This window comes from Nyctereutes procyonoides, unplaced genomic scaffold, assembly GCF_905146905.1.
Source record: "Nyctereutes procyonoides isolate TBG_1078 unplaced genomic scaffold, NYPRO_anot_genome, whole genome shotgun sequence".
Taxonomy (NCBI): Eukaryota; Metazoa; Chordata; class Mammalia; order Carnivora; family Canidae; genus Nyctereutes; species Nyctereutes procyonoides.
This window is the reverse complement of record NW_026575122.1, coordinates 1,299,403-1,324,334: the sequence shown is the minus strand read 5'-3', so window position 1 is coordinate 1,324,334 and position 24,932 is coordinate 1,299,403. Positions and strand designations below refer to the sequence as shown.

General features: G+C 39.8%; 1 pseudogene; it reads right to left on the bottom strand.

Moving 5' to 3' along the window:
* Window positions 1-424: 424 nt before the first annotated feature.
* LOC129516790 (40S ribosomal protein S12-like) lies at window positions 425-20,274 on the bottom strand (annotated as a pseudogene).
* Between the last annotated feature and the right edge of the window lie 4,658 nt (window positions 20,275-24,932).

Below are 24,932 nucleotides of genomic sequence, written 5' to 3'. Positions count from 1 at the left end.
AATAAAGCTTTGGCCTAGACCTAGTCTCTTTCTCGATAGATTTGTTTTTTGTTTTGTTTTGTTGTTTTTAGATAGATTCGTTAAAAACGAATCATATAAATACCTGTACTTCCTCAGAACATTTAATTAAAGCAAGTCTCACTTTCTTAAATATTACAAAAAATGAAATGACTAAACACAAACCCAAATCCTATATAATTCTTCTCTAACAAACTCTTACTTAAAATACCCCCAATACCTCCCCTCCTGGTGCCAGTTTGTCGGGACTCCAGTGAACTATTTACATTGGCTGTATATGGAAATGTCTCTTCAGCTATGTGACTCCAAGGCAGCTGCTGCCGTTGCTTTTGCCTCTTCCGCCCCCTTCTCTCCTGCTCCCTCCCCTGCTGCCTCTTACTGGATAAGAGCATTGGGTTTTATTTGCTCATTTCTTGAACTTGAAGTATTTCTCAGTGGTATCCTTGGCCTGCGACTCTTTGCCATAATCCTTGACTATCACACAAACGCAACTAACCACTTGCAGTATTTTTCCCTCTATGTCAATTTTATGGAACCCTGTCTATTCCCCTAGTTTCTTATTATCAACCTTGATGGGTTTGTGCTGAACCGATGTTCAAGGGCCACACAAAGGGCCACCACCACTTTGGCATACATAGGCTCCTTACCGATGGACGCAAACACACAAAGATGGACTTGACGCTTGTCTAAAGCTGGGGCAGCTTTGTAAAATCCATGTGCTAGGCCATCATGGAAAAGAGCAATCTTTACCACCTCTTATAAAGTAGCATAAATGCCCCTTATACCCCCAGCAACAATGTCTTCCTCAGCATTAGAGGATCTTTATTCTGTTGCCAACTGTGACAGACTTTCAATCCTTGTTAAAGTCCATGTGCTTAGAAAGTGATGCCATGTTGGTGAATTATTTCTCACCCAGTCTTGTATTCAGCTGTCTTGATCCACCAATCCCAGGGCTGTTTCTCTGCCAGCTTATTTTTGCAACCCCTTCAATATATGGTTTATTTTCTCCTTTTCTGAGACCAGAAAATGCCAATCTAAATTATGACAGTATTTAATCCTAATTATAATTATAATCCACAGTAGGAGAGGACAGACGCCATCTTTTAATGGAGTATGTATTGCCTTGCAGAGCCAATGTCCTCACGTAGACCATTTCAGATGTCCTTTCCCCATATTTCAGTGTCCCAGGCACTAACACTAGCATGACAGATCTATATTGGCTTAACATTCAAATGTCTGTAGCTCTGTGACGTTATTGCCTTTTCAAATTTTTGCCCCACTGTGACTACTCTTCTAATGAAGGAGAGTGTAGAGAAATGCAACTGATTTTTGAATAATGATATTTTATTTCTTTTTCATGTCTGATTGCTATGGTGAGGACTTCCAGTACCATATTGAAAAAAGGTGGCAAAAGAGGATACTCTTGTCTTGTTCTTGATCTTAGAGGAAAAGCCTATTTTTTTTTCACCATTGAATATGATGTTGGCTGTGGGTTTTTCATATATGACCTTTATTACATTAAGGTATGTGTCCTCTAAGCCTACTTTGCTGAAAGTTTTTTCTCATGAATGGATGTGATATTTTGTCAAAAACTTTTCTGCATCTATTGAAATGGTTATACACTTTTTTATTGTAGAGAGTTGATGTTATGTGTCATGTTGATTGGTTTGTGAATATTGAACCATCTTTGCATCACTGGATTAAATTCCATTTGATCATGGTAAATAATTTTCGATGTATTGTTTGATTCAGTTTGTTAATATTTTGTTGAGAACTTATGCATCCATGCTTATCAGAGGTGTTGACCTGTAGTATTTATTTGTTTGCTTCCGCTTTTTGTAGTATCCTTTTCTAGTTTTTATATCAGGGTAGTGCTGGACTCATGAAGTGAATTTGGATGCTTTCCTTTGTATTCTCTTTTTTTGAAATACTTTGAGAAGACAGGGTATTAACTCTTCTTTAACTGTTTGGTAGAATTAATCTTTAAAATTACCTGGTCCTGGACTTTTATTTGTTGGGAGTTTGTTTTTTACTAACTCAAGTTCATTGCTAATAATAGTCTGATAAAGTTTTCTATTTCTTTATTATTAAATCTTAAGATGTTTACATTCATGTATTTTTTATTTAAAATAAAGTAAGTTAATGTGTAGTGTAGCATTGGTTTCACGAGTAGAATTTAGTGATTCCTCATTTAACATAGAACACCGAGTGTTCTTCCCAACAAGTCTCCTCCTAATGCCCATCAACCATTTAGGCCATCTTCCCACCCAACTCCTCCTCAGAAACCCTCAGTTGTTCTCCATAGTTAAGAGTCTCCTATGGTTTGCCTCCTATTTTTCTTATTTTATCTCCATTCCCTTTCCTATGTCCTTCGGTTTTGTTTCTTAAATTTCGCGTGTAAGTAAAAAAATATATTTGTCTTTCTCTGGATGACTTATTTTGCTTAGCATTATAAACTCTATTTCCATCCACGTTGTTGCAAATGGCAATACTTCATTCTTTTTGATTGCTGAGTAATATTCCATTGAATACATATATCACTTTTTTTAATCCACTCATCAGTTGGTGACATTCAGGCTCTTTCCATAGACTGGAAATAATGCTACTATAAACATTGGGCTGCATTTGTCCCTCTGAATAAATATATAGTAGTGAAATTTCTGGGTTGTAAAGTAGTTCTATTTTTAAATTTTGAGGAACCTCCATGGTGTTATCCAGAGTGGCTGCACCAGTTTGCAACCCACCAACAGTACAGAAGAAATCTCCTTTCTCCACATCTTGGCCAACACCTGTTGTTTCCTGCATTGTTAGTTTTAGTCATTCTGACTGATGTGAAGTCATAGCTCATTGTAGTTTTGATTTGTGTTTCCCTGATGATGAGTGACGTTGAGCATCTTTTCATGTGTCTGTTGGCCATCCCAATGCCTTCATTGGAAAACTATCTATTCATATCTTCTATCCATTTCTTACCTGGACTGTCTTTTGAGTGCTACATTTGATAAGTACTTCTAGATTTTGCTATTAACAGTTTATCCTACACGTCATGTGCAAATATCTTCTCCCATTCTGTTGCTTGCCTTTTACTTTTGTTCATTGTTATCTTTACCATGCAGAAGCTTTTTATATTGATGAGGTCATTCTTGCTTTTGATCCCCTTGCCTACAGAGACATGCCTAGTAAGAAGTGGCTGCAGCTGAGGCCAAAGAAATTACTGTTGTACTCTCCTCTAGGATTTTGATAGTTTCCTTTCTGACATTTAGGTTTTCCGTCTATTTTGAATATGTTTTTGTGTATTATGTAAGAGAGTGGTCCAAGTTCATTATTCTCTGTTGTTGTTCAGTTTTCCCAACACCATTTGTTGAAGAGATTTTCTTTTATCCATTGGCTATTCCTTTCTGCTTTGTTGAAGATTAGTTGACCATAGAGCTGAGGATCTACTTCTGGATTCCCTATTCTGATCTATTTATCTATATGTCTGTTTTGTACCAGTACCACACTGTCTTGATGATTACAGGTTTATAATACAGCTTGAAGTCTCGGGTTGTATTATCTCCCACTTTAGTTTTCTTTTTCAACATTACGTTGGCTATTCAGAGTCTTCTCTGGTTTTAGAATTATTTGTTTTACCTCTGTGAAAAATGCTGGTGGTTTTTTGATAAGGATCACATTATATGCATAGATTGCTCTCGGTAGTATAGACATTTTAACAATGTTTTGTCCTTCCAGTCCGTGAGCATGGAATGTTTTCCCACTCTGTGTCTTCTTCAGTTCCTTTCATAAGTATTCTATAGTTTTCAGAGTATGGGTCTTTTACCCCTTTATTGGGGTTATTCCTAGATGTCTTAAGGTTTTGGGTACAATGGTAAATGGGACTGAGTCTTTGATTTCTTCTTCTGTTGTTTATTATTGGTGTAGAGAAACACAACATATTTCTGTACATTGATTCCGTATCCCACAACTTTACTGAATTCATGTAGCAGTTGTAGCAATGTTTTTGGCGGAGTCTTTCAGATTTTTTGATAGTATCATGTTTTCCGTGAAGAGTGAAAGTTTGACTTCTTCCTTACCAATTTAAATGCCTTCTATTTCTTTTAGTTATCTGATTGCGGAAGCTAAGATTTCCAGTACTGTGTTGAACAACAGTGGTGAGAGTGCACATCCCTGTTGTATTCCTGACCTTAGGGGAAAGGCTCTCAGGTTTTCTCTGATGATTATAGTATTCTATGTGGGTCTTTCCTACACAGCCTTTAATGATGTTGAGATATGTTCTTTCTACCCCCACTTTCTTGAGGGTTTTTATCAAGAATGGATGCTGTATTTTGTAAAATGCTTTTTCTGCATCTATTGAGGGTTTCTATTGTTCTTATCCTTTCTTTTATTAATGTGGTGTATCATGTTGATTGATGTGTGGAGAATGAACCATCCCTGAAACCCTGGAATAAATTTCACTTGGTCATGGTGAATAATCCTTTTAATGTACTGTTAGATTTGATTAGCTAGTATCCTGTTGAGAATTTTTTCATGTTTTTCATTTCCATAAGGGATAATAGTCTGTAATTCTCCTTTTTTTTTTTTTTTTTGGTGGGAGGGGGGAGGAGACGGTCTTTGTCTGGGTTTGGCATCAAGATTATGCTGGCCTTATAGAATAAGTTTGGAAGTTTCCCTTCCAGGTCATTTTTATGGAACAGCTTCAGAAGTATTAATTCTTGTTTTTCCTTTTTTTTATTTTTGAAGATTTTATTTATTTGAGAGAGAGAGAGAGACAGATATATAGAGTGATCAGGGAGGCCAAGTCAGGGCTCAATCTCAGGACCCTGAGGTCATGACCTGAGCTGAAGGCAGACCCCCTAACTGACTGAGTCACCCAGGCACCCCTTCAATCTTCTTTAAATGTTTGATAGAATTCCCCATGGAAGCCATCTGGCCCTGGACTCTTATTTGTTGGGAGATTTTTGATTACTGATTCAATTTCTTTGCTGGTTATGGATCTGTTAAAATTTTCTATTTCTTCCTATTTCAGTTTTGGTAGTTTATGTTTCTATGAATTTATCCATTTCTTCCTGATTGCCTTATTTGCTTGCTCACACTTGCTCATAATATTTTCTTATAATTGTTTGTATTTCTTCAATGTTGGTTGTGATCTCTCCTCTTTTATTCATGATTTTATTTATTTGGATCCTTTCTCTTTTCTTTTGGATAGATCTTGCCAGAGGGTAATCAATTTCAATTCTTTCAAAAAATCAGCTTCTATTTTTTTTTCTCAGCTTCTGCTTTCATTGATATGTTCTAAAGATTTTTTTTTTAATTTTCTATATCCTTTATTTCTGCTCTAATATTTATTATTCCCTTCTCCTTCTGGATTTAGGATTTATTTGCTGTTCTTTTTCCAGCTCCTCTAGTTTGTATATTTGAGGCTTTTCTTGTTCCTTGAGAAATGCCTGTATTGCTATATACTTCCCTCTTAGGACTGCCTTTGCTGTATTTCATGGCTTTGGACTGTTGTGTTTTCACTTTCATTTGCTATCTTGCATTTAAAAAAAATGTCTTCTTTAATTTCCTGGTTAATGCATTTATTCTTTAGTAGGATGTTCTTTAACCTCCATATATTTCTGGTCCTTCCAAATTTTTTCTTATGGTTAATTTCAAGTTTCATAGCATTGTGGTCTGAGGCCTGATTTGTGACCCACTATGTGATCTATTCTGGAGAATTTTTTTTTTTTTTTCTGGAGAATGTTTTATGTGTGCTTGAGAAGAATGTGTATTCTACTAGTTTAGGATGAAATTCTCTGAATATATGTTAAGTCCATCTGATAAGTGTGTCATTCAAAGGCCTCGTTTCTTTGTTGGTCTTCTGCTTAAATGATCTGTCTATTGCCGTGAGTGGGGTGTTAAAATCCCCTACTATTACTGTATTAGTATCAATGCATTTCTTTAATTTTGTTATTAATTGATTTATATATTTGGCTGCTCCCAAGTTGGGAGCATAAATATTTACAACCGTTGGATTTTCTTGGTGGATAGATACCTTTAATATGATATAGTGCCTTTCTTCATCTCTTATTACAGCCTTTGATTTAAAATCCAGTTTCTTCAGATATAAGGATGGCTTCTCCAGTTTTCTTTTGATGTCCATTAGCTTGAAAGATGGTTCTTCACTGCTTCACTCTCAATCTGGAGGTGTCTTTGGGTTAAAAATGTCTCTTGTAAGCAGTATATTGATGGGTCTTCTTTTAATCCGTTCTGATACCCTGTATCTTTTGATTGGAGCATTTATATTCAGAGTAAGTATTGGTAGATATGAATTTAGTGCCATTGTATTGCCCGTAAGATCACTGTCTCTGTAGATTGTCTCTGTTCCATTATGGTCTTTTTGTTGTTGTTGTTGTTGTTTTTTTTTTTTTTTTTTGGTGTTTCTTTCCCACTCAAAGGTTCTTTTTAATATTTCGTGCAGAGCCTGTTTAGTGTTCACAAACTCCTTCAGTTTTTGCTTGTCCTAGAAACTATTTCTCATTCTATTCTGAATGACAGCCTTGCTGGACACAGTATCCTGGGCTGCAGAGTTTTCCCTTTTAGCACATTGAGCATCTCATGCCACTCCTTCCTGGCCTATTTTCTGTTTACAGGTCTGCTGCTAATCTTATGTGTCTATTCTTTTAGGTTAAGGACATTTTGTCCCTACCTGCCTTTATATTTCTCTATCTTTGAATTTTGCAAGTTGTGATAAATGTCTGGGCGTTGACCTGTTTTCTATTGATTTGAGGGGAGTTCTCTGGTCCTCTTGGACTTGATTGCCTATTTCCTTTCCAAGATAGGGGCGTTTTCAGCTATAATTTGTTCAAGTAAAACCTATTGTCCCCTTTTCCCCACTCGTATTCTGGGACTTCTGTGATATAGATATTATTTTGCTTTGTGGAATCACTGAGTTCCCTAAGTCTATGTTTGTGACCTAATAGTTTTCTTTCCCTCTTCTTTTCACCTTAATTATTTATTTTCTATATCCTATTTGTTCTTCTGCTTCTTCCATTCTCATCATGATTATATCCAGTCAGTTTTGTACCTCAGAGCATTTTTTTGGCCTATTTTTTTTTAGGTCTTTTATCTCCATAGTCAGGGTTTCTCTTGTATCTTATATGCTTCTTTCAAGCCCAGTTAGTATTCTTATGACTTGTTCTAAATTCTTGCTCAGATATATTGCTTATATGTGTTTTGAGCAAATCCCTGGCTGTGATTTCTTCTTGATCTTTTATGGATAATCCCTCCATCTTGTCATTATGTCTAGGTTTCTGTCTTTTGTATTTTATGAAAACTTGTTATGTTTCCTGCTCCTGAGAGTAATACTGTGTTAAGAAGTGGTCCTACAGGGCAGCCCCGGTGGCACAGTGATTTAGTGCTGCCTGCAGCCCAGGGTGTGATCTTGGAGACCCTGGATCGAGTCCCACATCAGGCTCTCTGTATGATGCCTGTTTCTCCCTCTGCCTGTGTCTCTGCCTCCCTCTCTCTCTGTCTCTATGAATAAATAAATAAATAAAATCTTAAAAAAAAAAAGCAGTGGTCCTCCTATATTATCCAGGTCCTGGCACTTCAGGAAATATTTTTGATGCTCTCTGCTATGTTGCTTTGGCTGCTCTTTCCCACAGGTCAGTTCTCTGCAGAGTTCCTACTTGCTTGCAGTGGGGAGTGTTTAGACCTTTTGTGTGTGCTTTGATTTGTTTGTTAGGAGAAGTCTGATTTAAAAATAATAATAATAATAATAATAAGTAATAATAATAATAATAAAGGCCAATCCAAGAAAAAGAAAAGGGACAAAAGAGAAAACAAATAGACCCGCCAAAAACTATAAAACTGATTCCAGAGGAAGAAAAATTAAAATTAAAAATAAATAAATAAAATAATTCAAAAGATGCAAAATAAAGAAAGGAAAGAAAATAAAAACCTGGTCCTATTCCACCAAAACTGAGTCTGAGCCTTTGAAGCACTCTCTGGTCAGTAGACTTGGTACATGTGGGGGACCTGTTTTGGTCTTCTGAGAGAGAAGCCTGCTGCACTGGCTCACAGGCAGCCCTGCCCTAGAAAAGATGTCCTTGCAGGGTGCAGGGGGCTAGGGTTTGGCATAAGTGACTCCAGCCTCCACTGAAGGCACTGACCCTGTGGTGGGCAGGGAAAGGAGGGATGAGGAAGATGGCATCACCCCACCCTGTCGTCTCCAGAGAGTGGAACTAGGAGCTGCTGCTGTTTAGGGGGCCCTAGAAGGAAAGTGAACCATCCTCCCTCATTTGTGTCCTGGGTTTTATCAGCTCCCTGCCCTCAAGGTATCTGTGCCTGGGCTGTTGGCCCACCCAGAGCCATAGTTCTATGTTTTATCTCTGCCTGATGGCTGGGATTCAAAACTCCAGAATCTTAAAGGACCCACAAGACGTGGACCCACTCCCCTCCTCCAGAGGAGAGTTTCACAGTGCTGTGCCAGGCCCCACTATGTCCCAAAAAAGCAGCCCCACAGTTGCCCAGGTGCCTGGAGTCCCTGGTGCAGCACACCAAAAAGCTTTTGCCAGTTGTCTGCCCTCAGCATACTCCTCTGTCTTCTGCTTTTGAACAGCCACTCAGGGACGCCCGGTGCACCTTTTGTTCTTGCAGAGGCAATAACCTCTCTCTAAATCTACTCCAGGAAGGGAAATGTTCTCTCCCAGTGTGACCCAGGACGCCCCACACCATAGCGTCTTGCACAAACGCTATAGGTTGCTCTCTCTCCCCTTCTCCCCCTCTCTCCCGGACCTCTCCCTGTGAAAGGTCTTTCCCTCTGCAGCACCGGGGCTTTTCTCTCCCCCAGTCACACTTCTGAACCTTGCATCTGCCTCAATCTCTCCTCTCAAATTGTGCAGATTGCTTTCTTAATCCTCAGATTGAGTGTTGTTAAAAGTGATTTGATGTTGATCTAGCTGTGTTTGCGGGACAAGGCGAGCTCAGGGTCCCCCCCCCCCACTATTTTGTCATCTTAATTCCTCCCTGCCTTGAGTAGTTTCTAAGAATTTATCATTTCTTCTAAGTAGTCCAATTCGTTGACCTATAATTCTTCATAATATTCTTATATAATCCTTTGTATTTCTGTGGTGGTGGTTATTTCTCTTTCTGATTTTGAGTTCTCTCTCTCTCTCTCTCTCTCTTTGGAGGAGTCTAATGGTTTATCATTTATTTTAAAATTTATTTGTGAGAGAGAGAATGAGTAGGAAGGGACAGGGAAAAACAGACTCCCCACTGAGCAGGGAGCCTCACATGGGGCTTGATCTCAGGAGCTGGGATCATGACCTGAGCCAAAGACAGCTGTGTAATGGACTGAGACACCCAAATGCCCCAGTGGTTTGCATTTTTGTTGACCTTTTCAAAGAATAAGTTCCTGGTTTCACTGATCTGTTCTATTGTTTTTTTTTTTTTAGTCTTGATTTCATGTTTTTTTTTTTATTTTGATTTTGTTTTTTGTTTTTCTGCTTTAATCATTACTATTTCCTTTCTTCTGCTGCTTTTAGATTTTGTACTTTTTCTAGCTCCTTTAAGTGTAAGGTCAGGTTGCTTTATTAGAGGTTTTATTTGCTTCTTGACACAAGCCTGTATTGCTATAATCTTTCCTCTTAAGAACAGCTTTTGCTACATCCCAAAGATTTTGGGTCCTTGGGATTTTATTTTCATTTGTATTTTTTATTTATTTATTTATATTTATTTATTTATTTATTTATTTATTTATTTATGTCTCCATTTATTTTTTGATTTCCTTTTTGATTTTTTATTTGACCCATTTATTGTTTAGTAGTGTGTTATTTAACCTCTGCATATTAATGTTCTTTCCAGATTTTTTTTCTTAGGGTTGATTTCTTGTTTTGTAGCATTGTGGTTTGAATAGATGCATGGTGTAAATTCAGTCTTTTGAATTTGTTGAGACTAGTTTTGTGACCTAACATGTTGTCTGTTCTGGAGAATGTTTCATGTGCGCTTAAAAAGAATGTGCATTTTGCATTTTTGTGATGAGATGGTCTGAATATACCTGTTAAGTCGATACATTGTTTCCTTGTTGATTTTTCTCTCTGGATTATCTATCCCTTGATGTAAGTGGGATGTTAAACTCCCCTGTGATTATTGTACTACTACTTATTACTCCTTTTATGTTTGTTAATAGCTACTTTATGTATTGGGTGCTCCCATGTTGGGTGCACAAATATTTTGTTTTTTGTTCTTGTTGGATTGTTCCCTTTCTGACTATATAGTGTGTCCTCCTTTGTGTCCTGTTACAGTCATTGTTTTAACACTTTTTTTCAACATAAGTATTGCTGCCTCAGCTTTCTTTTCATTTTCATGTACATCATAAATGTTTTTCATGTAAACATCTCTTCACTTTAAATCTCAATGTGTCTTTAAGTATGAAAGTGGCTTCTTAGCAGCACAAAAATGGGTTTTTCTTTTTTACCCATTCAGTCCCCCTATGTCTTTTGATTGGAGAATTTAGTCCATTTACTTTCAAAATAATTATTGATAGTTTTGTACTTATTGCCATTTTATTACTCATTTATGGTTATTTTTGTAGTTCTCTCTTACTTTCTTTTCTTAATTTCTTGCTGTGTGAGTTGATGGCCCTCTTTAGTGAAGGGTTTCAATTCCTTTCTTTTTATTTTTTCATATCTCTGACAGGCTTTTGATTTGTGGCTATCACTAGGTTTGTATATAATATCCTATGCGTATAGTAGTCTATACTAGATTGATGGTTAAGTTTGAACCCATCCTAAAAGCACTAAAATTTTACTCCACCCTCCCCTCATGTTTCATATATATGGTGTCATACTTTACATCCTAGTTTTAAAATTGAAAATACAGGTCTTTATAGACTCTGAATATACAGATTTTGTACCACCTTGGTTAAATTTATTTATGATATTATATATTTTTTCTAAGATATTATTTATTTATTCATGAGAGACAGGCAGAGACACAGACAGAGGGAAAAGCAGGCTCCATGCAGGGACCCCGACGTGGGACTCAGTCCCGGGTCTCCAGGATGATACCCTGGGCGAAAGGGGGGAGCTAAACCACTGAGCCACTGGGACTGCCCTATTTTATTGTTTTTGGTGCTACTGTAATTAGGATGGCTTTTTAAATTTATATTTTAGATCATTGTTAGTATATAGATATGCAAATGATTTTTATATATTGATTTTACATTTTACAACTTTACCAAATCATTTATTCTTAAAGTTTTTGTTAGTGTCTTAATGATTTTCTATGTTTTCTATGTATAGATCATGTCCTCTACAAATAGATGTAATTCTACTACTTCCCTCTTTATTAGGTACCTTTTATTTCTTTCTGGTGACTAATTGCTTTGGCTAGGACTTCCAATACTACGTTAAATAGAAATGACAAGAGTGGGCATGGCCTTACTACTGATCTTAGAGATAAGGCTTTAACTTTACTGTTGAGTATGATGCTATATGTATACTTGTCATATACAGTATTGAGTTGAAATCCTTTTTTTCTACACTAATTTGTTGAAAGTTTTTCATCAGAAGGGATGTTGAGTTTTGTTAAATGCTCTTCTCCATGTATCAAGATAATCATAGTATCATATTTATTGATTTGCATATTGTTGAATCATCTTTGCATCCTGAGGAGTTCTACTTTATCATGGTGGATGACCTTTGAATGTGCCCTTGAACCTGGTTTGCTAGTTGTTGCTGCTGTTGTTTTCCTCTATTGAGATTTTTTTCCATCAGTTTTCATTAGGAATATTGGACTGTAATTTCCTTTTCCTGTAATGTCCTTATCTGGCTTGGTATTAGGATAGTGTTGGCCTGGTAAAATGAATTTGGAAGTGTTTCTTTAGTGGGTCATGTTCCCTTGCTTTTGTGTGTGTCAGTGATGCTTTTGAGTTGACGTCGACATATTTGAGAGATCATTCATATCTCCCAGTCTTTCAGATAGGCTTTGTTGGGGAAATGCTTTCCCTTGAAGGTGTCTGTGCGGGCAGCAGCTGGCTGAGTGTACCATCTCTAATTTCCGATTTGCCACAGCATCATATGTCCACGTCCTGCAACTCCAACTAACTTCAATGTTGGCAGAGACTATAGTGGTCTTCTGTGGACAAGAATGCTGGGGTCCTGAGTGTGGCAATGCTGGCCAGGACTATGGAGTTCCTCAAAGGCCAAGAGTGCTGGGTTCTTTCATTCATATTTACACTTTGGAGGAAGTCGTAGGCAAGGCAAATCCCTCTTGATTTCAGGTCTAGTGCACTGACACTTAGAGTGGCAGTGGTGGCAGGGTCCTGGATCAGGCATATGTAAATCTAACAGTACTCGGTCCTTCATCACAGATACACTCGCTGCAGCAGTGGTGCTTAGATCAGGAGACTAAGCATGTGCAAATGTCCTATGGAACCAGAGCATGGTGTTCTTTACAGGGACTCCATTGAAGGAGCAAGCTCTGGCATGATGGGGCATGGTGGTGCTTGGTCCCAGTGCTCAAGTTGTAGTAACAGCATATCTAGGGGATGATGAGTCAATGACCTAACTCTGGCCCCAGGGGTAGTAGCAGAATTGCCACTAAATCTATATGCTAGGAACTAGGGGGTGGGGTGCAGAGATTTGGTGCCAGGGTCCCAATAATGATGGCCAAAGCCCTGACCAGCAATCCAGGGAAAGGGCACAGGGCAGCAGTAATGTGGCTTTGGCAATATTGGATCCAAAGGTGAGACTTGGGACCCAGCGGTGGGGGCTCAGAGCAGTAATAGCTCTGCGCCTATAGGTAGTGAGGAACTATGGCTTCCTCATCCCCCAAACAGGGCACAGTAGTGATTGGGCCCCTGGGGGTAAGTCTCACTGCAGTGATAGCTCCATCTCTGGGGAGAAGAGGCAGTGGCAGTGACCTTTGGCAGCTCGGTGCCCCTGTGATTAGCATCAGTGGAGACTGAGGGAGTCCTCCGGAACAAAGGCTGCACATACCGAGTGAGCCTTGCCGAGGTCCTTCGGTTCTCCTTCTCCCCATGGGGTAAAATCCCTCCAAGGGAGCCCTACTGAGGCTCAGCTGCCTAGGCTGGGGGGACAAGGTGAGACACATAAAATGCTTCCCATACTTTTCTGTGTTGCCATCCTAGTCTCCGAGCTTCAGCCTTACTCCTTCCCAGTGCTCCAGAGCTCTTTCCATCAGTTGGTAGGTTTTCAGGGGAGGATGAGTGTTTGGGAGCCCCTAGTTCTCCATCTTACTGGCCAATCAAGTCTCAGGCTTTTATTATAATTTCTGGCATTATTTTCTATTGTTAATATCCTCCTCGACATTTTGTGTATGTTTTGGCTTTATTATTTTCTTTTCTTTCAGCAAGTCTGGCTCAGATCATATGTGTTGCGCAGCGTGTTGTTTCTATTTTGAAAGATATAGTTATTTTGACCTGTGTGTTCCTGTTACCTTGAGGTCACCAGCCAGGCTGTCTGGTATTTTGTGTCAGAGAGGAGATAAAAAGCCAGGCTCAGCGACAATCCTATGGAATTAAGGAGAAAATAGGAAATAAATCCAGAGACGTGAGCCCAAAACATTATAATACCACGACTGACCATTTTCATTGTTTGCTACTCTATCAGGAAACTCCTCCGGTAAGGATTTCACTTTAAAATACTTAGGTAGCATCAATTTTTGGAGGAGCTAAATCCCATTAGCTGACAAGATTTAAAAAGAAGAGATATTTGTATACATTCTTGAGGCCAGTGGGTCAATCCAAATCTGTTTCATCAACCCCCTACCTTGTGGCTGTCCCACGGATACACAACCCTGGCTTTCTTTCATTATTTATCTACTTTACTCCTGATTACCTCCACTCCAACCATATTTGCTGGGTTTTGTTCATTCAACACAACCCACTAATCCTCATATCAAGTTGTTTGTCCTTATTCTCTTTTCTGCCTAAAATCTATTTTCCCAAACCTATGCGTGATTGTGTCTTTCTCAATTCAAATGGTATCTTCTCAAAAAGACCTTCAATATTACACTGGCTAGAGGAATGCTTCAACTCCCATCCCACTCACCCACTACTCCCCTTCAAAAGCCTATCACCTTCTCATATTATCTTTTCATTAGTACCAAAAAATGGTTTTATTTACTGCTTTGTGTGAATTTTTTGCCCAAGGCTTCTGAACAGAAAGAAAAAGGTCATTATTTGAAGTCAGAGACTCAGTGTGTCTTATACATTATTATATTCTTTGCATCTACAATACATGGTTTGGCATAAAGCACAATTCAATAAATATATTTTAATTGACCACTTGAAAGATTGTGGCTTGGATCACTAAGAAATTTTGATACCTCTTCTGTGCTATATTTTATAGGATAAGGTTGTGTCAAATAGAAAAGTAGATGTTTTTTTGTAAACTCATAAAGCACCGATTTAATATATGGATGTGAACATTCATTATTTAAGAGAATACCTAAAAAAACACAATTTCCATGTGGTTATGGTGACCATGGAGGTGATATGATGGTTTAAATTAACAGCATGTGATGGTAGAAAGTTTCTACAGTGACTAGAGTTCAGGTGAATTTGTTCTTGTTTTAAGTTCCAGAAGAGATGAACTAGCCTAAAGGTTTCATACCAAACTGTGATGCAGAACTGTTTTTGTGCAATCACAAACCATCTCCCTAGAGAGAGTCAAAGACCTTATGATTCCAGGTCTGAGGTGTGCTCCAGGGTTGATGTAAAAGAGGTCCCAAGGGAAATCAAAGAGCATTGAGAGTATAACTGAACACTTCTTGGGAAAAATAAAAACACCCTTCAACTATAGTTACAGAGATCATATTCACTGCTTTTGATTTTATAAGGCACTTATCACTAATCCATACAAGGAACTTGTAATTTTCCCACTTGATGTTTTATCTTGATTTAGTTTTTTGCTCACCATCTGTATTCATGATTTGCAAGTATCTTTTGTGATTAACAGAATCAACTTTGGATACCTTAACTTTCAAACTCTACAGGGCAAAGGCAATTTCTATGTGATGCTCTCCTGCAGGTACACACACTCCCTCAAGCTATTAGGGATATAATTAGTATCCGTCAATAAAACTGCTTCCTGCTCCGGCAATTCTTATTGTTCTGACAGCCCAGTACCTGCAAACTATAGATTGAAAGCAAATATAATTTTCATCATTTTATAGACAGTCAAAAGCAAATAGGTAGGACAGAGATATTTTCTGGGTACGCTTCGCGGATTTTGTTTCATCACATTCCTAAAGCCCCAGGACCTCAGAAAACATGCAATCACTTGGCTGACAGTCAGAAACAATTCTATTGCCGTAGAAATGGACGAACTGCTGGAGAGCTATTTGTGAGAAATCCTGGATCTTCATTTTTGATGTTCAATTAGGCAAGGTATAAGAGCTGCTGACATGCTTTTTCTTCCGAGATTAAATGACTTTCTAAATAGAGGATATTTGAAGCCCAAATCACTTGACAAGTAGGGATACTAGACTTTTGCAAGAACCGGATTGTTTTTCAACATCCAATACATTAAAGAATTCTATGATAACAAAATGGATCTTGCTTATTAAAATTGCTGTAAGATTATGAAACCCCTATAGATTATATTGTTCTCTTCTTGAAAACTCTTAAATGTAATCCAAGTAATAATGATGCTTGAAGTCCTGATATTATTGCTGCATTATAAATTAGGGTTAAAAACCAAAAGTAAAAAATAATAGCCATAATATGTATTATTATTTTTAGGTATTTAGCATTTATTTAGATGAGAATTGTTTAAGATATTTCTACAGTAGAATATCTTCGATTATAATTATCAGTAATAAAGAATAATAATAGATATAAAACCTATAATAGATATAAAGCTGTAAATAGATATATACAAAGTGGTAACTGTTCCTGAAAATAATTTCACTCTGTCTGACTGAAATCAATTGCTTCATTAGAAGTGACGTGACTTTTGCTAACTTGGGAACATGTTAAAATTGAGTCTCCTCAAATTAACAGATTACTATTACTCCTCCAAAGCAATATTTGAAAGAAAAACAGTAGCTCCGTACATACCCTGTTGAGACCATTAACCTGTTGAACATTATTGCTAAGACCTAGATTACGTATCTTCAGTTTAGGAATGGAATATAAACAAACCTCATCTTTTTTTTAAAGTCCTAAACTAAGCTCTTTCATGACACATTAACTATGATAAGCAGAAGAGGCAGGGTGCTAATTACTATAGTGATGTGATCCATTTGCTAAATGATGAGAACATCAATAATTCATAAGAATTGGCTGCTAAAACATTTAACGTCAAACAATCCAGGCTTAGCAACTCAGCAATCTTTTGTGTGTACTAGTTGACATTCAGACACTTCCTTTTCATTGAGAAATATAAATGCAAAAAAAAAAAAAGAAAAAAAAGAATTATAAATGCATTTTTCCTTCTTGCAGCAGTTTAGATTATAAAGAATGGCAGATGTAGAATGTGTCTACTCTGATTGCAGTATCGACAGTCTCAGTGAGAGTCTGCAGATGTCTCACACTTAGTGCAAATCAGTCTTAAAATTTTTAAATGCAAATTAAGTGTCATCTTCTAATAAGCAATGATATGGAAGAAATAACAATAGCACAAGTAACCAAATATGGGATGATTGGCTTTTCACATCAGAATAGAGGAAAATTCAATCCTTGTATTAAATCATGTTATGAGTCTAAATACAGTCTTAGATTACGGGTGTCTCAAAGCTTTATATGCCACCAAACCATTGAGTCTACCATCAAAATTTTATCTTAAGTTATTTCCTTAATATCTAATGTACATTTATGTCCTCATAAAATAATTTAAATCATTTCCTCTAAAAATCTCATTTTTCAAAATAGAATATTCACGCTTTTAAAACCTAATCAAGAGCAAATAACAAAGTTGTGAAGTGTTTATCATTTTTATATTATTAACGAGACTACAAATACATATCCATAATGTTATTAACACAAGTAACCGTAACAGGCAATGTACAAGTGAATTGATTGTTGGAGCCATGAAAAAATCAAACTATGTCTTAAAAATAAAGGGAATCATTTCTTTAGTAGCTTTAATATTAGAAAAAAGTGATGTGAACTGAACACAAAATATTTCAAGTTATCTTAAAAGGAAGAAGAGACGTCTAATCTGTAAAATCAAAGGGAAAATCACTACATAGCTGGACAACACTAAAAAAATGTTATGGCAAATGATTCTTTAACAGTTCAGACAAAATTTAATAAAGTTCTTACAAAGTCATCTTAATACATCCCAAAAAGTGAATAGCTTAAATCCTAAAATCCTTAAATCATCAGTGTTCCAGTCTAAAATGGTTTTTCTCAGGCTAAATCCACATGGAATGCTTTATTACTATTTTTTTTGTTAAGTCCCAGTTGTAATCCTTCATTACATTTTTTTCAATAAGTCCTGAAGATATAAACCTCCTTATCACAAACTTTTCTATGGTCACTTTTTGCTTTGAGTACAATTAAGTTCGATATCTTTTTGTACTTTGGCAGTATAACTAAAGGGAGCATCTTTAAATTGGTTTTAATATATAATTATGACATTTTTCCTGGCTATCTAATGAGGAGAATGTTATTAGTAATATCACCTTCCAGCATAATTTTGCCTTTCATCCCACTTAAAATTTTCTCCAATTAAATTTTCACGATATCAAGGAAAATTTTAGATTGCAACAATTTAATTTTTGTATCTATTAAGCACTGCTTCCACTAATGAAAACTGTCATATATCACTAAAATTCAGCTCCAAGAAATTTAGACTAATTATATTATCTCTCAGTGAAGAGATTTTTCCCTTTGCCCTATGGTAGCCTGATAAAGGAAAACTGAATTATGCAACCACATAAAGTAAGATGTAAGCATTAGGTTCCATTTATTCTATCGGAAGGTACTAGATGATTATTTAATCATATTAAAGATATATCAAGAGAACTAATATAACTAGTTCTTACAGTTTCTAAACTTGGCCCTGAGTTAACGTGGGAAAAAAAATGCCTTAAAATGATGGTATAAGAGGCACAGGTTCTGTTCCTGTGGTACCCATAGCTGTAGTCAGTGTTACAAATACCACTTATCCCCCCTTGTGTATAGTACCAGCTCTTAAAAAATTAACTGAAATTTCCTTTCAGAATCATAAATAGGAAAAAAAAGAATCATAAACAGGCAGTTTTTACTATTTATTCTCGGGAAAAGTACCATCTTTCTCACTGCTTCCCATCAGGGTCTGCTAGAAATTGAATATTTGGTCATCTCTACCCGCCACCCTCCACCCCCACAGACATAAAATTCATAGGTTGAAATCCTGTCCCTCAGTGAACCAAACTCTTAGCTTCTAGGTGAGTCACGGGGCAGGAACTACTCCAGGTGGAGGTGGTGCACAAAGTCAGCTTCCTTTAAGGCAGATAAGGAGATCGGGGCAGTAACTTCCAAAGCTGCGACTCCCTGAGCGGAGGTGAATGGGTTCCTTTTACCGCGGGTTAGAATGAGCCTTTCCAGAGGGAGCCTCCCCATCCTGTGCACAGGCAGGCACAGGGTTGCACGTGCCCCTTAGGAAGCCTGTACGTGCTGTGCTTGTGCTGTGTCCACAAGGCTTGTTCTCTTCCGTGGGTGGAGATTTTCACATAATAATGAGATAAAGGTGACTCTCCGTCACCCCATGGGTCACCCCGTGGCCCATCAGCACAGGCAAGAGTCGAGGGTTGAATTCAAACTGGTCCGGGTGGTCTGGGCTGGCGAGAGCTCTTTGCCCGGCCGGTGGTTACTGCTGGAGGGGTCGTTTCAGCTTCCCTCATGGGTTGCGTACCTGTCCGGTCTCTGGCTTGAGTTAAGCTTTGCTTTCCACCTTATTCTTAAGGAAAAGGATGGGATGGCGTTTGGTGACTACAAGCAGTAGGTGGTAAAGGTCAGGTCTTGGAGTCTAGCTGGTGATAGAATTTGGAGTTAAGGAAATTGGGAAGTAAAGCTGTCATAAATGTAACTAGGGCCCTTCTAAGAGAGACCCCCCAAGGATGCCCACCCCCCCCCGCTTCCTACCATATGAACACTGGGGGAGGAGATGGCCAATCCTTAAAGCAGGAACGCGGGCTCTAGTCAGACACTGGATCTGTCAGCACCTTGACTTGGACTTCGTAGCTTCCAGAATGATGAGAAATGCATTTCTGTTGTTTATAAGGCACCCACTCTGGCACTTTTGTTATAGCAGCAGAAAAGACAAGTTGGCAGCAGACGTGGGATGCTGCAGCGACAAATACCTACAACACACACAAGTGGCTGCGGAACTGGCTGGTGCCTGTAAGGACTGGGGGGATTTTGAGGTGCGAGCTCAACGAGGCCTACGTTGGTTGTGAACGTTGGTTGTGAGCGGACCCTAAAGGGCGACCCTGGTGAGAGTTGAGGAGAAAGGGGGAGAGCTGGAGCGAAGGCCTCTATCCTGTTAGAGAAGGAGTGATCTGGGATGGGCTGCAGACAGGTGCAGGGGTGAAGGCTCCTGCGGCGAGCTCTTCTACAGAAATGAGGACTGTCACTGGGAGCCGGAGGGAGGTGGCCCTTGTTGTAAAGTGGAAAAGCACTTGCCCGAGTGATGTTCACGTCCGGGTGTCTTGTGGGAGGGAGAACTTGCAGACTGCGCCCTTGAGGATCGGGCTCGGGCAATGCCTGGGCAGGCGCGACTGGGCCTCCCTCCTCCTGGCCGCTTACGGCAAACGGGCAAATGCCAGGAAAGAGGAATGGCTTAGAGATGGAGCAGTTGGCCGGGGAGGAAGCCCGGTTTAAAGACCCGGAGAGTTCCCAGGCTGGCCGCACGGGAGACAATGACGAAGCGTGTTCAGGAGGAGCCTTGGCAGATTAGTGTGAACGTGCACCCCCCATCCCAACAGGCGGGAGCTCTTCTGCAGACAGCAGAGGCATGACCCTGGGGCCCTTCAGAGACCCAGCGGGGGCTCCGGCCCCATCACAGGCCACACAGTGCGTGTGGGACGGGCCCTGGGCAGAGGGAGGCCATGGGCCATGGGCCATGGGGGCAGGGCCAAGGTAGTTCAGAGGAGGGGCTGCTGGCATCTGTGGGACCGGTTGTGCCCGGCGCCAGCTCCCATGTCAGGCTCCACTCCCCCCACATCGGTGCCATCGTCCTTGCTGCTCGTGTTTGGGCTCCGGTGGGCCCGGTATGGGCCATGATGATCGCCCCTTTGGCGGGCACACACAGGAATCTCTGGTGGCATCTTTACAGTCCAGTCTCTCTAGTGCTCAGAGGTCACACCCATGGGGCCTGCTGCCAACCGCCAGATTTCAAGGAACAGAGGTGCTGGACAGCTGGACACCGCTGTGGGCGAGGCACCCACCAAGGAGCTACCGCAGGGCCAGGCCCAGGGCCACCCTGAGGCCCTCCGGGGGAGCTGCAGGGGTAACATTGCCATTGCCGACCCTCTGGGCCCGGGCGGCCGAGAATCGGGCCTGAGGAGATCATACTTGGGCCTTACGGTTTCACGTTTGCACCATTCAGTTTTGGACTCACAGGGATGCGTCACTGCTTTCTTCTTCCCTATTTCTTCCTTTTATAATGGGAATGTCCACCCTATGCCTTTCCTACCATTTTATTTCAGATGCACATAACTTGCTTGATTTCACAGGGAAAAAAAGGAACGCTGCTGCCTCAGGGTGAAAAACACCTGGGCTCTCCCCTGATTAGGATGATACTTATTTATTTACTTGAGAGACAGAGAGAGAGAGAGAGAGAGTGGGGAGGGACAAGGAAGGGGAGGGCCAGAGGGGGAGAGAGAGAATCTCAAGCAGACTCTGCTGAGCACAGACCCGCGTATGGGGCTCAATCCCACAACCCTGAAACCAGAGTCGATGCTCACCTGACAGTCACCCAGGTGCCCCCGATTTAGGTGAGACTTCGGACTTTTGCATTTTGAGTTGATGCTGGAACAAGTCGGGATTGGGGGCTGCTGGAATGGAGTGAGTACATTTTGCATGTGAGGAGGACGTCAATTTTAAGGATCCAGGGGGTAAACGCTGTAGCTTACGTGCCGGTTATCCTCTTCCTCCCCCAAATTCTTATGTTGACATTCTAACCTCCGATGTGATGGTATCTGGAGGTTTATCCTCTGGGAAGTGAATGAGATTAGTGCCCTAATAAAAGAGACGCCAGAGAGCTCCTTCTCCCCTTCCATCACGCGAGGCCACAGCAAGAAGATGGTCCTCTGTGAGCTAGAAAGCGGGCGCCCGTGAGACACTGAACGTCTCAGCGACTTTATCTTGGAATTTCCAGCTCCGGAACTGCAAGAAATACAATTCTGTTGTGTATGACCCACTCAGTCTACGCTACTTTTGATGTAGCAGTCAGCACAATCTCGGGGGCACCCTTCTATGGGACCCTGCCATTAAGAAAGCGGGCTAGAGGGAAATTGGAAGTTAGGAAGAGGAAAGTTCCCTGGTTTCCATCAGCATCAGGACAGCCGCGGGAGGATCTGAAATTCTTTTTTTTTTTTTTTTTTTTTTTGGATCTGAAATTCTGCTGCCACTTTTGCACCAGCTGCCTAAAGCTTCCTCAGATATCTGATCAAGATCCCGGTAGCGCCCCTCCTGCGAGTCCCTAAATTCTTAGGATACTTTTCCCTTCTGATTCCTTGATGCTGGATATGGTAGCTTTTTTCCCCTGTGGTTAAACTCTTGATTATTTCAATTTTTCCCCCTCTTTAAAGGCTTTTAAACGTAGCAATAACCAATTTCTTGAATTAAATCATCTCTGTTTGAAATACCTATTGCCTTTTCTGTTTCCCTGAATGAGGCCTAGTAGGAAGCCATTGAAGGGAGATCAGCAACGTACTAACGTTATCAGCCTCGGGTTGAGAAATCCTTGTGTTAGTTGCCTTGTAGAGAAGAGCTTGAAGGAAGGAGTAGTGCAGACTTGGCTGCTAATAGTTGGGAGACTATTTTGATAAAGCAGAAGAGGGACCGGCTAGGATTATTGTGATAGGAATGGGTCCAAGTAAAAAGACTCACAAGATGTAGGGATATAATATTGGCAATACTTGGGGATCCCTGGGTGGCGCAGCCATTTGGCGCCTGCCTTTGGCCCAGGGCGCGATCCTGGAGACCCGGGATCGATCCCACCTCGGGCTCCCGGTGCATGGAGCCTGCTTCTCCCTCTGCCTGTGTCTCTGCCTCTCTCTCTCGCTCTCTCTCTATCATAAGTAAAAAAATAAAAAATAAAATAAAAAAATAATAATATTGGCAATACTTGATGATGCATCAGATGTGGGGAATTAGAGGAAAGAAAGAACGATGAGTGACAGGATTGAGTGTGACACCATTTCGTAAGATGAGTATGGAAACTGATGAGACTCAAAAGTACGGTCATAAATTAATTTTTTTAAATAAAAAGAATTGATTTTTTTTTTTTTTTTTTTGCCATTGAGAAGCTATAATATTAGTCTGGTCCTAGGAGAAAATTTCTGTGCTAGGGACTTAACATTTATGTAAGGTAGATTCTGATGCCCTGAGTATTGAAAATGGTAAACAGAATGAAGTTCTAAGGCCCAAACTCGAGGAATGTTGGCAATTAATGACCCAGTTAACAAAGGCAAGACTTCAAAAGAGGAAGAGGAGGACCTGCAGCTTTAAGGGGAAAATGAATGTGATACGCTGTTAGAAAGGCTGGGGAAAGGAAGAGCTCAGGAAGGAGCAAGTAATCAACATTGTCAATGGCTGATAAAAGAGTATCTAAAACAGGAAGCGTAGTTTGAGTTCACGTGTGGTAATAAAGCAGGGGGGCAGAAGGGAGTGGGAGCGAGAAGAGTTAATAATTGGTAAGGAAGACCCGTTTCTGCAGAGATCGCGAGAAACAGACTTAATTTTGAATCTATTCACTATTTCCGTATATCTATTTACAAAGCAAGGAAAACAACTTGATTGTTACGGGATCTCTCCAAGCATAGCTGGCATTCTTTCAATCTTTGGCTTACCTGTGCCATTCTTCTAGAGATAATTTCAATCTAGAAAATATACACGCGTCCAGTGCCTGATACTATGTGCATGTTATATACTTTCCGATGATGGTATTGATAATTGCATTCCACAATTTTCACATTTCACAATAAGAATCAGAAATAAACACTTCCTTACTCAAGTCGTGAGATGCCAAGCAGATTATCAATTTCTCTTGGCCGATAGTATTTTGAATAGAGGAAAAACACCTGTCCCTTAAGTAGGAACAAAGCTGATTACTACCCTTAAATCTTAATTGATTAACTCCAATCCATAATCTCCTATTTCCCAGCCCTTCCTTATTAAACAAAAAAAAAAAAGGGAGATTGTAGAATTCTCAGTAAGCACAGGTGCAATGAAAATACTTCGCTGCTGAGTAAATTGCCATTGCAGTTTTGTCCACAATTAGAACCTTATTGAAAATCTATGATGTGGGTCTATGTGGTCTGCAGCCTGACGGTTACGCAGGAGCAATAATCATTGATTTCTAAAGGCTTTCAATACTTGGAACACTGGTTATTAATAGCAAAAAATAACCATTCAGGCAAATGAACCTGTAATTTGGCAATGATCTTGCTAATTTCTATCTAAAGCACGTTACTTAGAGGATTCAAGGACCTTCCTTTAGCTCCCAGTTAGCTAATACGCATCGCTCTTTGATCTGGCATTAAGGGGGGCAGGATTCCAAGTGTACTTTATAGTAGTTTTGGCTTTCTACCTGAAAATGGTGCCGTTGAGCCGTCATGGACGGACATGATCTTTGAATTGCTTTTCTAAGTGTAGGGTGGATCTGTGGCGTCGTTCATGTGTGTATCTCTTTATCTATGAAATAAAATTGGGCACAGAGTGTTATCCTGGCTCTCCAACTGAGCACGTCATTTAACCTCTCTAAGGTTCATTTTCTTGTTGGCAAAATGTCAATCTAAAGGCCGCCTGCTTCACCGGGGGGCACCGTAGAGAAAGGTAATACGTGTGCGGTTCATAACACAAAATTTGTCCCATATTTGATAGTAGTGTGGGCAGTACGCAGTTGCAAATGCCCCTTTATGATGTAGGCCTTGGCCAGAGCTTTGCCTTACGACGAACTATTGCGTTTGACTAACATAGAACACAACTTATAGTATACGTCTTTCAAATAGTATCCGTTAATCCATTCACTCAAGAAACATTTATGCGGCGCCTACCCTGGGAAGGTGCTTTTCCATTTATTGGGCATTGAACCGTAAAGGTACAATAAGACATTGAGCAATAAGAAAACAGCCACAGCTGCTAAGGTTCATGTATTTGTGGGAAGAAATAAAGATGGAGAGAGAGAGAGAGAGAGAGAGAGAGAGAGAGAGAGCCAGCCAAGGTGGCCATAACTAACTGATTTCAAATGTCCAAGCAGGCATAATAAGAGAAAAGAAAAATAAAGCAAGATAAGGGGAAAGAAAATAGTAGCAGTAGATGGATTATCCGTGAAGACATGTTGGAGGTGATGCTTAACAGAGACTTTAATAAAGGAAATACACCGTAGAAGTATATAGCAGGACAGCTTCCCAAGGGCAGAGTGAGTTAGCATGTATCAACGTTCCCTTTTTCCCATTCACAAGAATTTTCCAAATACTATGCATTATTTTTGTCTACACATTATCATGACTTCTGTGGTTCTTCTTACTCATCCGCAAAGAGTTGAAGCCCTCTGCTCTTGCTGCGTGTTCCCAAAGATGTAGGCACAGGCCTTGAGCTCTGCCCTTGGTCTAGTCATGTGTAGGACAGAGATCCTCCAACCTATAGGTAGAAATCAGAACAGATAGGAACAGGAAGTGTTCTTTTTTTTTTTTGAGTTTTTATTTATTTATTCCTGAGAGACACAGAGAGAGAGGCAGAGACACAGGCAGAGGGAGGA